The sequence below is a fragment of the Takifugu rubripes genome, unplaced genomic scaffold (genome assembly GCF_901000725.2).
Source record: "Takifugu rubripes unplaced genomic scaffold, fTakRub1.2, whole genome shotgun sequence".
In the NCBI taxonomy this organism is placed as follows: domain Eukaryota; kingdom Metazoa; phylum Chordata; class Actinopteri; order Tetraodontiformes; family Tetraodontidae; genus Takifugu; species Takifugu rubripes.
Window position 1 is genome coordinate 43,277 of NW_021821639.1, and position 12,867 is coordinate 56,143.

General features: G+C 43.9%; 1 long non-coding RNA gene across 1 annotated transcript; it reads left to right on the forward strand.

Annotated features, from left to right (window-relative positions):
- Positions 1-1,049: 1,049 nt before the first annotated feature.
- LOC115248531 (uncharacterized) lies at positions 1,050-9,358 on the forward strand. The gene is made up of 3 exons (XR_003887362.1): positions 1,050-1,087; positions 9,014-9,190; positions 9,301-9,358. It is a non-coding gene; the product is annotated as an uncharacterized lncRNA (long non-coding RNA).
- Positions 9,359-12,867: the final 3,509 nt, after the last annotated feature.

Consider the following 12,867-nt stretch of genomic DNA (forward strand, 5'->3'; position numbering starts at 1 on the left):
CGTGTGTTGACAGGATCACAGAAGTACGAGGCTTCACTGACTCCCAGAAGGAGGAGTACTTCAGGAGGAGGTTCAGTGATGAAGATCTGTCCAAGAGAATCATCTCACACATCAAGGCCTCCAGGAGCCTCCACATCATGTGTCTGATCCCAGTTTTCTGCTGGATCACTGCTATAGTTCTGGAGGACATGATGACCAGAGACCAGAGAGGAGAGCTGCCCAAAACCCTGACTGACCTCTACTCACACTTCCTGAGGGTTCAGATAAAGAGGAAGAAGCAGAAGTATGGAGGAAAGCAGAGACCAGAGGAACTGACTGAGGCTGATAAAGAACTCCTTCTGAAGTTGGGTCGGCTGGCGTTTGAACATCTGGAGAAAGGAAACATCATGTTCTACTCAGAAGACCTGGAGCGATGTGGACTGGACGTCTCCGAGGTGTCGGTGTACTCAGGAGTTTGTACAGAGATCTTCAAAAGAGAGAGTGTGATCTTCCAGAAATCAGTCTACTGCTTTGTTCATCTGAGCGTTCAGGAGTTTCTGGCTGCCGTCTACATGTTCCACCGTCACACCAGGAAAGACACAGCGGTTATAAATCAGTTCCTAGAATATTCTGAACCAGCCACATCTCTTGATGACTTCCTCAGGAGAGCACTAATGAAATCTCTCAAAAGTGAAAATGGCCACCTGGACTTGTTTGTTCGCTTCCTTCATGGTCTCTCTCTGGAGTCCAATCAGAGGATCTTGGGTGGACTGTTGGATCAGAGGAACAGCCACCCAGAAACCATCCAGAAGGTCCTCAACAACCTGAAGGAGGTGAACAGTGATGGAATCTCCCCAGACAGAAGCATCAACATCTTCCACTGTCTGATGGAGATGAAGGATCAGTCAGTCCATCAGGAGATCCAAGAGTTCCTGAAGTCAGAGAAGAAATCAGAGAGGAGACTGTCAGAGATCCACTGTTCAGCTCTGGCCTACCTGCTGCAGATGTCAGAGGAGGTTCTGGATGAGCTGAACCTGCAGCTGTACAACACCTCAGTGGAGGGACGACGTCGCCTGATTCCAGCTGTGAGGAACTGCAGGAAGGTCGTGTAAGTAGAGATTTTTGGGGCCGGACATCGGCGTTTAAATCAAGCGAGTGGATCGTGTCAGGTAGCAATACCCCCTCCAGTGGTCATTCCTTCAATTCTTTATCTCCATTGCAGCGTCCATAAATTAAAAAACACAACAATTCATCCAGAAATGTTCAACACTGGCTGGTGTTGGATTGCAGTACCTCTCGTGTGTCACTGCCAATCCGTGTGTTCTTTAAATGAAGACTTCAAGTAAACAAATGTCAATTTCAAAATGTATTTAGCAAACAGATGTATTTAGCAAACAGATGTATTTAGCAAACAGAATCAATTCAAGATACAAATATTACAGAGCTCCGGGCCAGTTCATAACCCTAGCAACAACAAAGTCAATTGTCAGGGCATGAAGTCTGACCGCCTAACTATCCCTTGGCCCAGTCTTTTATAGAACAATATATGTAAATTATTGATGCTAATTCAGTCCAATCCAGTCCTTCTTCTTGGATGACCTCATCTTCTTCTTCCCGCCTCATTTGGTGTTGGTGCAGTCCTTCTTCTCCATTATCTTCCCAGATAGCCAGGTCAGAGGTCATTCCCGCCGAGGAACTTATCAACACCAGTAAACTATTCTGTCACGTTTTACGATGGGGGTCTACCACTTTCCTTCTGACTGTCTCCTCCTGGCTCCAACTGTCTAAACAACATTCATGTCAAGGAAGGGTCAACTGACTGCTTATCTTTATTCCACTGATTAAACATTCTACTATTCCTAACTTCTAAAGTGCTTATAACAGAAAACAGAAACATATGGTACAACACATGCTAATAAAATAAAGACAATTCTCTTCAATCCCCCTTTTGGCCTAGCCTATGCTAGGCCAATACTAACAATTCATTGACCGCTCCCTTTGATGTAATCAAGAATAATATAAGTTTAATCATGGTGCCATCCTCTTTGGATGTTCCTGGATCTGTCCAAGCGTTCTCTGTGGATTATCTGCTGGGGTACATTGATTCCAGTGATACCAGAGTTAGGGTTAATGTGTTAGAGTGTTAGTATGTTAGGATGTTAGGGTTAACATGTAATGTTCACTCTACAACTTCAAAGGGACCAGTCCACCTGTGCTCTGACCACTTTCACTTGATGACTCTCAGAAGAACCCACTCAGCTGTGTGTTGAGTTCCTGGATCCTTACTGGATGTGGTTACTGAAGTTGCCTGTTGGGAGAAAACTGAGAGAGTTGTTTTTAGTTGAACAATTTATATTTCATACAAGTGCTGGGCTGGCCTATGGATTTTCTGCTCCTGGTCCCAGAAAGGGAACACCCCGCTTGAGCTCAAAGGGAGTGAATCCTGTCCGGGAGCTTAACAGAGCTTCTTACTGACATCAAGGCAATTGGAAGCGCCTGTGTCCATTTCATTCCCCTGTGAGCACATATCTTGCCAATTTTGCTCTTCAGTTTGATTCATTCTTTCTACCTTTGCCTAACACCTTCTTTACTTCTTGAAAATCTTTCTTCTTAAAATGAGTTCTATTATCAGACCTAATTTGTTTGGGGAAACCGTGTGTCGGATTAATCAAAAATTTAATAACTATAAAACTTTTTGCATCTTCTACTTCTACGGGAACCGCCTCTGGGCAGACAGTGTATGCATCCACTGCCACCAAGAGGTATCGGAACCCATTGACTCGGTCTATCATATCGGTGAAATCTATAATTTTCCTTGCCCTGCTATGGAAACTTGCCCTCATGTGGTCGAATTGTTGATTTTACATTAAATTGTGTGCATATTGAACATTCTCTGCATCATTCATGGTTTCCCGCAGTGTGTCAGGCCGTGGGCCTCTTCCAGAACGGCATCTACCAGACCGGGCGGGAGAACAGGTCTGCCGTCTGGGCCCCGCCAAATTCCTTCAACTTTCACAGCCCCCCTTTTCCTTCCAAACTGTTTTTTCATGTGGAGAAGCTTCTTCTTGATCACAACCAAGTCTTTCCCTATCGTATCTTGGAAGAATTTCATGAACTGTTTTCTCTGCCATCAACAAATTGTAACTTGGTTTATAACCTGCAGCCTTCTTTGCTGCCTGATCTGCAGCCTCATTACCTCTTCCCTCCAGAGAGTTCTCTTTGCTGTGACCTTTGCACTTTACGACTGCGACCTCTGCTGGTTCCATGAGTGCCTGTGCCAATTACCTCATATCTGCCTCATTTTTTTTTAAGAGAGCCTGATGCTGTGTTAAAACCTGCCCGCAACCAAAGTTCAAGTTGACAAAGTTCTAAGTGAATCGCTCGCACTACATACGCTGAATCTGTATTGATGGTCACTCTCTTTCCCTTTGATATTTCTAATGCTCTAATAACTGCCCTCAATTCTGCAAGTCGTGCTGACTCTTTACCTGTTATCTTTCCTGTTTCCACTTCCATTTTCTAACTATTGCCTAGGCAGCTTTCAGCCCCTCCTGTGGGTTTCTGAAACAACAGCTATCTGTGATTAATATTTCATCTGGATCCTTTAACAGCTCCGCCTTGAGGTCTACTCTGATTTTTTCATCTTTCTTCACTTTCTTCTCACATCTGTGTGGTTCACCCTCTCCTATACCATCTGCCATATTGATCCCTTCATGTGTGTATGTTATGTGTGATGCCGTTAAAATCTTGTCCATCCTGGTCTGCCTAAGTGAGGTCATGGTAAATGCTGCTGAGCTGACCAGTGATACCACACTATGTGTTGTAAGAACTGTCAGAGCGTAACTAAATGTGCTGTTTTTGTAAAAGTTTTGCTACCCCTGCTACATGCCTTACACTGTATTATCCTTGCATACATTAATACTTTCCTTTCACCCCCTTTTTTCTGAAAGAGAACACCATTTACTGTATGTTCTCCTTCAGAAACATCCAAAAAGAAAGTATCCTTATAATCTGGAACTGCCAAATGTGCAGCTGTAGTGAGTGCCTGTTTAAGAGCAATGAACGCTTTCTCTCCCTCAGTTGTCCATGTTAACCGAGCTGCCAAATCACGCATTCCCTGTTCATTTACCATTGCACGTAGGGGCATAGTCTTTTCTGAATATGTGGGAATAAAATATCTACTATAGCTCGCGAGACCCAGAAATAACAACATTTCCTTTACAGTCTCTCATGCCACTCATTCTGTTCAGCAAAGTCGACCTGCGCAGCCACACCTTCAGGCCCAACACACAAACACGGTGATGTAATCATCCAGAAATTTCCCTATAACTTTTCTCTAAATGTATCCTGATACACCTCATTATTCTCACGGTCGTAAAATAGGGTGACATGATAGGGATCAACTGGCGGGGCAAAAGGACTTAGCATCGACAACCAGGGCCTCCAGCTCTGAAACAATGCCACAACACCGACACCAGGTGAGGTCTCAGGCTCAAGTTCTCCCCAATAAATGTCCGCCCACACCCCCTGTTCTGGCGAGGGTGTCGGACTCATCAGCATTTGTCCCTTCACACCTTGGTGTGAAATACAGCAGTTCAGTTTCATTCCATTAGGAAATTGCACCAAAAGACCTTTATCTCCACACAGAATAGCTGCTCCTGTCCTCACCAGGAGATCTCGTACCAACAGGTTTATATGGCAATGTGGTGAAATCAAAAAAGGGTGCAACACAGTCTGTCCGGCAAAATGAGTCACTAATGGCACAGAAAACGGCAGTCTCTCCGGTCTCCCTGAGAACCCCACAAGCTCGACGGTGTCAGATGAGATTGGCTCCGGTGATAAATTCCATGAGATGGTGGAACACTGCCTGGTACCTCCGCGTAGTTGTGATATGGACAGTCCCTTTGCCAATGACCGTACCCTTTGCAGGCGTGACACTGATCTTGGCCTAAGTACCCGCCTATCAAGCCGTATCCCTGCCCGCCGTGTCTCCCACACATGCCTCCCCTTGGACTGACCCAATAAGGGTTTATTGGAGCAAAATCTTCTGGCGGACCTAACTGATCTGGCTGCACCTGCCGAGAAAACTGCTGAACCATCTGTTTCTCTTCCTTTTGTTTATCATTAAGCTTTTTCCGTGCCTCATCTAACTGCATTTTAAGGAGCTGTTCCTGCGCTGTCATCACCTCCTCTTTCTTTCCCTGTTGTTTAACTTTAAATGTGTTGATGTGGTGTGAAAGATGTCTCTCCCAGACATCCGCCGTACTGCCTGGAAGGTCAGGATTTCCTTCCATGGCTTCTTTTACTGACTGTGGAAGTCCTAAAATTATTGCCTGACGGAACAAAATGGTGTGTAGATTATCTGAGCCAGGATGGCAACCTGTGGCACACATCCATTCCTCTTTACACCTCGCAAGGAATCCATGTGCCGACTCACTTTCCTCCCATTTAAATCTTAAGTTCTGCATTGCTCCTGGAGATACTGGAAATATCTGTCTCATAGCTTCACCAACCCTGGTTGCACAAGGGCCAAAACGTGCAGCGTTAGGTCTGTCTTTAATACCTGCTGCTACCTCGACCTTATCCAAATCCCAGAGAGACACTTGTCTCCCTAGAATTCCTCTAAAATCTCCCATCGCCAGCTGCATGCTCTGTGTTAAACTGAAAAGGCTGGACATCCACTTGCCGCCTCCCTCTGCAGGTGGGGGCATCTTATCCACCAAACAATTAATGTCTGTGATAGCAAACGGAACATATACTGGTTCCTGTCCTCCTCTTTTCTGTATCAGAGGGGCCTGGAACTGCGGCATTCCTGAAACGGGCCCCTTACTCCTCATGTGTATTCCTGTTTGACCTGCCTCCTCATTATTTATGGCCCCTGTCAACGGTACACCTCTATCCTCACACTCACTCTCTTCCCCTGATTCTGATTCATAATTTTCCATACTTGAAGCTGGGTCTTTTTCATATAATTTTGTCTGAGCTTCAACGGGCTCCTGAAGATCCGATTCTCCCATAAATGTAGCTGGAAGTTTGAGGGTGTCTGTCTTACTCTCACTCTCCTCTTTATCACTGCCATAAATCAGTCTTGCCTTCTCCTCCCTGAGCTCAGCCCTGGCAAATCCTCCTGAGGGATCAGCTCTTTTCTCTTGTTTTGTTTGATTGTTAAGTCTTTTAAAGACATTTAATGCAGATTTTTGACTGTCCTGTTTCTTAAATATAGTTTGTTGGGAGATTTTAGGGCGAACCACTTGACCTTTCTCTCTAAATTCAAATTTTCCCAAGCTATCCTCAACCTCTTCCTGTCTCTGTTTGATCCTGCTAACCTGTCTCCGAAGGTCCCACACTGTCTCACGTAACTCCTGCATTTCTTCATTTCTGTCCACATCTAACTGACCACTATTAGTAGTCAAAACTGGCAATTGATATGGGGGTAAGGAAGAGGTAGTAGGTAATACTGGGTAAAGAGTGGTGTTAAGTGTCAGTGTCTGGTTTGGATCTTCTAATGGAGGCTTCTCCACATTGGGCACTCGTGTGACCCCCCTCGATCTGCAATAGTGCACCGCTGCACATGCCACAGCCACAACATGTATCCTTCGACGCTTATCTTCTAACTCCTTACCCTGTTTTTTCCATGATTTTCCTGCTATAAAACCTTTGGATTTTGGATTATCCAAATGATCCTGTAATCTAGTGTGAATTTCTGACTCCCACTTACACAATGCTTCAGCTAAATTAACCTTCACCTCTGGAGGGGGAAGTACCTTTTGCTTCTGAGCTTCTTTCCACAACTTTTTTATTGCATCCAATTCTCCTTCCCTGTCCTCTTCTTTCATGCCACTCACCACCTGATCAAGAGTCCACTTCCACTGTTCTTCCACAGACCGGGGATAGGGAGAACATTCTCCCTGATCCCAACACGCTTTACCACATTCCAGTTCCATCTTTAACTATGCTCCCAAGTGAGATTGAATGTGAATGACTCCAACGGTCAACTCAATGCCTTAGTGAAACAAGTTTCTAGACCAAACTTCGTTGGTCCGGTTCCACTCTGGGGGTTAATTCCCAAGGACAAAGAGCCTTTTAATTCACTGTCACTTTTCCAACCCACACAAAACACAAATCTCGGGCGTCGGGAGTGTCCGTCCCGTCAACTGCGCTCCGAGTCCCAACCCAAATCTTTTTCATATACAGTGCACTGTATATGCAATACAGCACTGTACTAGTTCCGGTTTACTCTAACCGTCTATTCCCTGTTTTTTCAACAGTACTTCCGGACTCTAACCGTTCAAATTTACGGACTCTAACCGTACTTAGGGACTCTAACCGTTCAAATTTACGGACTCTAACCGTACTTACTGCAGTCGTTTCAATATTTGCAATATTGTATCTGGAATTTATAACTAGGACACTTCAATTGACAGTGACGACAATTTTTTGGAAATTGCCAATGTGCAGAACTTTTGATTAAACAGGTGTCTGCTTACCTTTTATTAGGGATCCCTTTGTCGTCAGTTGTCCTCCGAAGTGACCGTTGTTGAATTCTTTGCCTCAGATGACTTCTCTGTCTTCATCACGTCGGGGTCACCAAATTGTTGGATTGCAGTACCTCTCGTGTGTCACTGCCAATCCGTGTGTTCTTTAAATGAAGACTTCAAGTAAACAAATGTCAATTTCAAAATGTATTTAGCAAACAGATGTATTTAGCAAACAGATGTATTTAGCAAACAAATGTATTTAGCAAACAGAATCAATTCAAGATACAAATATTACAGAGCTCCGGGCCAGTTCATAACCCTAGCAACAACAAAGTCAATTGTCAGGGCATGAAGTCTGACCGCCTAACTATCCCTTGGCCCAGTCTTTTATAGAACAATATATGTAAATTATTGATGCTAATTCAGTCCAATCCAGTCCTTCTTCTTGGATGACCTCATCTTCTTCTTCCCGCCTCATTTGGTGTTGGTGCAGTCCTTCTTCTCCATTATCTTCCCAGATAGCCAGGTCAGAGGTCATTCCCGCCGAGGAACTTATCAACACCAGTAAACTATTCTGTCACGTTTTACGATGGGGGTCTACCACTTTCCTTCTGACTGTCTCCTCCTGGCTCCAACTGTCTAAACAACATTCATGTCAAGGAAGGGTCAACTGACTGCTTATCTTTATTCCACTGATTAAACATTCTACTATTCCTAACTTCTAAAGTGCTTATAACAGAAAACAGAAACATATGGTACAACACATGCTAATAAAATAAAGACAATTCTCTTCACTGGATATAAGTTCAAAGGTCAATCCAGACAAACCAACATAAGGCAGGAATAATAGGAGCCACAAGTTAACTGACTATCATGAAATTACTGTCATGTCATTAAATCACTTTTGTTTGTTTGTATACATCGTATTCTAACGACAGAAAAACACATTTTAACTAATGACACGTGACTATTTTGCTTCATTTGTTCAACGTAAAAACAGCCGGCCTCGTTGATTTAAATGGGTGTTTTAGGTCTTTGTGGCGGTTCTGTTTGGAGCCTTTATGTGACCCACAAAGTTGTTTGACCCTTTCCACACCCGTTAGGTGGCAACTTCATCACTAGCAACAAAAGGTGCAGTGAAAATGATTTGAAGGGAAACGGGCAGATAGAACAGAAGCTGAGGGCAATCGATGCAACCAGAGACTCTGATGTCATCGATCGGATCGCTGAATTAAGACTTGACGCACCATCGTACAAATTGGATGAAATGCAAAATATCCAAAGAGCCGATAGACAGATAAAAAGATGCACGTTTCTTTAAACCATTTGCTACAATCATTTTAAATATTGAGTAATTATGAGCTGTTCTAAAATAAGACAAATGTTGAGAATAATTCAGTTGCATTTCAGATCTGATGGTCGTTCAAACTGTTGCTCTACGGTGTTGAATTTAGCTTTTCCAGGAAATGAGCTACATTTGTGTTGAGGTAGATTCTCAGATAAGTTGATGAGAAATCCCAAAGTTTGACTCACTATTTTTGTTTCATACACAACAGACTGTCTGGTAGTGTTCTTTCAAAGAGTCATTGGGAAGTTGTGGCCTCAGCAATGACGTCAAACCCTTCTCATCTACGGGAGCTGGACTTAAGCATGAACCAAAACCTGACAGATGCCAGAGTAAAGTTACTGTCTTCTGTAATGATGCATCCAAACTGCAGACTGGAGACGCTCAGGTCAGGAGGCCTCTGTTGGTCTTTTCTAAATTTCTTTACATTTTCTACTTTTCTCTTCATTTTCAGATTTAGAAATGTGTTTTTATTTGCCCCATTTATTCCTTTTCCAGGCTGGGGTGCTGCAGTTTATCAGAGATCAGCTGTGACTCTCTGGCCTCGGCGCTGAGGTCCAATCCCTCCCATCTGAGGGTTCTGGACCTGAGCTACATCAGTCTAGAGGATTCTGGGATGAAGCTGCTCTGTTCTGGACTGGAGAGTCTAAACTGTCAGCTGGAGACTCTCAGGTCAGCTTCCTTTTATCTTCGACATAACAACTAAACAATGAAAGGCTTCAAGATAAACTCCATTGACTTTTGGAGAAGAGAAGTGTAGTATGAATTTAAATGAGCCATCGAAAGTCAATTTTATAGATACTTTTTAACTATGTTGTTGCTGTAATATCCCAGTTTATCAGTGGGGGCAGAGCTCTCCTGACTCCAAGGGCCCTGATTAAATAATGAAATAAAATGAAATAATGATTTTGAGCAAGTGTAATATGACTTTTCCTCCAATAAGAGATCATTTCTTGCCATGATTCCTTTTCCAGGCTGTCACACTGTAGGTTATCAGAGATCAGCTGTGACTCTCTGGCCTCGGCGCTGAGGTCCAATCCCTCCCATCTGAGGGTTCTGGACCTGAGTTGGAACCAGCTGGAGGATCCAGGAGTGAAGCTGCTCTGTGGTTTTCTCCAGGATCCTCTCTGTGAGCTGGAGACTCTCAGGTCAGTCAGAGATGATCCAGTACTTTCCCAGGTGTAACTAGTTAGACAATAACTGTTTACATGTTTGATCTTTGTTATAAACGTAGTGTTACAGTTCTCAGAAAAAAGACCACACAGGACAGATTTGCAGTATTAAATTGGTTGTGGAAATCTGTCCCATGTGAGGATGGTCATCAATGACTAGAAAGTAAGTATCAGTTGTAGATTTGTCTTGTTTTATTTTAGGCTGGCCACAAAACCGCCCAAACATTCAGACCAATCAAAAATGGTTCTTCCTGTCTTTTAAAGATCAGAAGGAAAACTAGAAACCCCAAAAAGAAAGCTGCTGCAGTGTGCCATGCCCCTTCTCTCCTGAGAAAAGCCATCCCAAAAAAGAGAAAAGCCCAAGTGTGAAGTGAGCACCCTGTTAAACCTTGGTACCGAAAGCCTGCAGTCATTCTCATCTTAGGTGGCTTCATTCCAGCCAGAAGCCCAAACCTGCCTCCCTCTTAAAGGGGCAGCAGGTCAGTCCAACCACAGAAACCTTCATGAAGATCTGAAGCTTTCAGCATCCACAATTGTTGCACCTCACTTCCATTGGAGTCCAAATCAGAAGTCAACAAGTTGATTCTACACTGATTCTACACAATGCAACCATTTTAAAAAGGTTTCCATCCATAAGTTTTCACGAATATTTAGATAAATCTGTTTGTTCATCGCCTCCTTCTGTTGTAATGGTCATTAAAGAAAATGACCTTATTGGAGTTTTTCTCCTCACAAATATGACTTTCTATGAACGATGCAATAAATGCAGCTTGCAATCTAAGACAATATGGAAGTATGTGTATATAATAGTAGTGGAAGGAGCTCATAAAATAATACATTTGCTCTTCTCATCGAATCTTTCTATGGTATTAAAGAAAAATCTGCTCTTAGTCAACAACATCTAAGACATCAACCAAAAATCCTAATTTTATTCAATCTAATATAAAACAGTAGAGAAGACTCTTTCTGCAGAGACACTGGTGGCAGGAATGCAGAAGTATCACCTGCTCAACTTGGAAGGTGGAGCAGAAACCACCAGCTGAGAAGGTCCTCAGCGAGAGGAAGTGGTGGAGAACCATGAAACTTGCTAAGCTCCACCTCAGCTCCAGAGACGGGCTGAGCTGGAGCTGTGGCACCAGGTATCGCCCAGAAGAGCCTCCAACAAACAAGCTCTTCTCTTGGGAGGAGAGGGCTTTGAATCTCAGCTCAGTGTGCTTGTCTCTAGTAGGTGGCAGCTGCACCTTTTCCTGAGCTCCTTGTTGATGCCCTGAGGGGAATTGATGCTCCTGCAATGTTTTCTGGCAGCATTGAGCTTGCAGTGGGGCAATCAAACACACTGTGGGGGGGCTCTCTTTCCTTCTCTCATCTGGAGAACAAGTGACGCCAGCTGCCAATCATTGTTGGAGAAATGTGCAGTCAGGGGAACGATGCGTCCAGACTATAGCCACCCTTCCAGCATCCAGCAGTGTCTAAAACCTTTGATTTGGTTTCACCAGAGAGTGTAGGGATTGCAGGGTCGCTGCAGCATCGCCCACAAGCTATCAGGAGTGGGTCGCTTTGTCCCAACTCCTGACAAGAGTTGAGTGCTATTGAGAAATGTGGTCTCACAAACTTGGAAGGTATTTTGACCCACACACACTTTACATACGGTGGAGATCTTGTCCAACCGCCCTGAAAGAACCCAAAATAGGAACATACGGCAGATAAGCCGGTGCAGGACCAGAGGTTTGTTGCTTGTAAGCTGTGTTTTGCTCTGGTACATGTTCATTTTTATTTGTCTTCTCTCAAAATAATTGTTATTTTAGCCTAAGTCGCTGCAGTTTATCAGAGACCAGCTGTGATTCTGTGGTCTCGGCTCTGAAGTCCAACCTCTCCCATCTGAGGGTTCTGGACCTGAGCTCCAACACGTTGCAGGATTCAGGAGTGAAGCGGCTCTGTTCTGGACTGGAGAGTCCAAACTGTAAACTGGAGAGGCTCAGGTCAGTCTTCATTTTTCTACCTATATACCAGCTGCTAAGATGGTGAAGTGAGGCTGTTCTCAACACTGCTGTGATGCACCACATTAAAAAAATTCCTTGTAATATCGTGAATTCAGGTCTGACCCAACTAAGAACTAACGTAGGTTTAGTACTGACGCAGATAACATGCAGACCTGCACCGTATAACCTCATCCTGCATTTTTCAGATTGATTAAGTGCAGTTTATCAGAGATCAGCTGTGGCTCTCTGGCCTCGGCGCTGAGGTCCAATCCCTCCCATCTCAGAGAACTGGACCTGAGTGGGAACCAGCTGCAGGATTCAGGAGTGAAGCTGCTCTGTGGTTTTCTCCACTTTCCAAACTGCCGACTGGAAACTCTGGGGTAAACACCATTCTCAAAAATGTCCATTATTCCATCCGAGGGTCCTCACACTTTCTGAGTGTGTGTGTTGTGCCCAGTTCCTTCAGGAGGGAGGGCCACACGGGGACCACTTATTCATGATAAATTGATTTAAGGACAATGAAAAAGCCGACAGATGGTAACCAAAATTAGACAAAACTAGGTGAGGGTGCCTGGTAGACACCAGCCAACGAGGAGGGAGATGGTGAGGGAGACAGGAAGTCATCTAAGACAGGTTGTGCCTTTAAAGATGAGCCACAGGTGAGATGGATCTCCATGATGAGATGGGAGGGAAAGAGGTGGGAGAACCTGGGAAGAGTGAGGGCCAGAACAATATATATTCTCCTTTGGAACAGTGCAAACCTGAGAGGTTGGAATTGTGGTAATTACATATTACTATCATTTTTTAACCTGTAACTAAATTAAATATTTACAGATCATGCCTTTGATTAACCTTTCAGATGAATACTGGTTTCACTTATAACCTTATAAAAGTTTCCCTTCTTTATTTAGATT